We start from the raw sequence: 1768 nt of genomic DNA on the forward strand, positions 1-1768 counted from the left end.
AACGGAGAGTCTCCAGACTGATTAGCGAGTGAAACCTTGAAAGCTCGAAAGATCAGGATGGTCTCACGAGGCTAATGCAGCTTATCGTTCAAAGAAGAATAAAATAGAATAGAAAATCCCTTTATTCTCCTACAGTGGGGGAAAATGTGGTTTTTAGAGCAGCAAAAATATTAGAGAAAAAATTGGTCACACAAATGTGGACCGAAGAAAAGTGTAGAAGAATAACATAATAATGAAGAGTTAAAAAATAAATGAAATGCGGTACTCTGAAGGGTTTTAAGAAAATAAAACCTGTGCATCTACAGAATAAATAACCGATATACAGCTATGGACATTTTAATGGATATTTGAAAAACAGCAGCAACATCAGAGATGTGCAAAATGACAGCAGCATGTTATTTAACTAACTAAGGTGGAAACTGTGCAAAACCAGCATGAATGTAACAACTTATTGAGGTTGTTGGGAACAGTGGTGGTTATAAAGTGTTACAGCTGCTGGGAGGAAGGATCTGTGATAACGCTCCCTGGTGCATTTAAGGTGCAGCAGGCTGGCACTGAAGGAGCTCTCCAGTTCAGCACCAGCTTCGTGCATGGGGTGCATGATCTATTTGCAATACTGCTTGGCCTATTTGGAAGAAACTAAATGTTCATTCTTATCATGAACAAGATTTACAGAGAGAAATGACTTGCAGCTCTAACTGTAATAAAGGGTTATCTTTACTGAACTGTTCACATGTACATCCAAACCTTGTAGCCTTGATATTGATAAAAACTTTAAAATTCCAAACAAAATTTTCCTTTTACTTCACAGTTATTTACTATTACGTTATAACATTTGAGAAAGGGTCTGTCATTTTACTAGGTGCTGTATTCTGTGTAATGTCATCTTAGAAATCTCCTCGCCTGCCTGTAAACAATGACTGGAGCCAAAAAAGATTATGTGAGATGAGTCCAACTCCAGCTAAGGCTTTAGGGAGGGGGTGATGTTACTGTCCAGCAGAAAGTGGATCATGGGAACGTGACACCTGATGTGCTGACTGCAGGACACAAACTGTGGACCACCAGCAGCTGCCATGAGCTGAAACTCAAGGCAGAGAGCAACATTCCCAAGCGGTTGGAAAGTGACCCAGATAGGCTTCCACTCCCGAACCCTGAGGGGCATCAACTGGACCCTCTGTCTCAGAAAAGCTGAAAACTATCTGCTGCGAATATGAGCTGGTTCTGCTTCTCAGATAATAGACTGAGCTGGCTAATTTAATATAAATACAATACTTTATTTTAACATCACTTTTCGGCTGCAGACTACCTCTTTATTATGTTTAATATCTTAGAAGCCTTTTGATGGAATAAATGCATCTCTTGTGGTTGGAATGTAGTGCTTTCCTGTCCATGTATGTGCTCAGAGTTTCTGTAACCTAATCAGGCCTGGTCTGCAGATTTACTGTTATTGGCTGAGGTCCTATCATTCGCTCTGGAATCCCCTCCGACAGTCTGTAGCGCTAACGTGGACATAAGTCCTGGTGTCTGACGACAAAGATGAAATGTCAGTCGGTGCTGCAGATCTATGTCAGAATGTTTGCTATGGGCTCTCCCATGAGAGCTGGCTTCAACTCTTTGGTTCCAAATGGACTAAAATTATCTTATGTCAGGTTTTCCCAAACATTGACTGATACTAATTGGGTGCAATTTACTTCAAATGTAAACTTTGGATACACAAAATGCTCTACAGCTACAGTGCTTTGCAAGAGTTCATAATAGGGATGCACGA

The sequence above is a fragment of the Cyprinodon variegatus genome, unplaced genomic scaffold (genome assembly GCF_000732505.1).
Source record: "Cyprinodon variegatus isolate N-32 unplaced genomic scaffold, C_variegatus-1.0 Scaffold50, whole genome shotgun sequence".
In the NCBI taxonomy this organism is placed as follows: domain Eukaryota; kingdom Metazoa; phylum Chordata; class Actinopteri; order Cyprinodontiformes; family Cyprinodontidae; genus Cyprinodon; species Cyprinodon variegatus.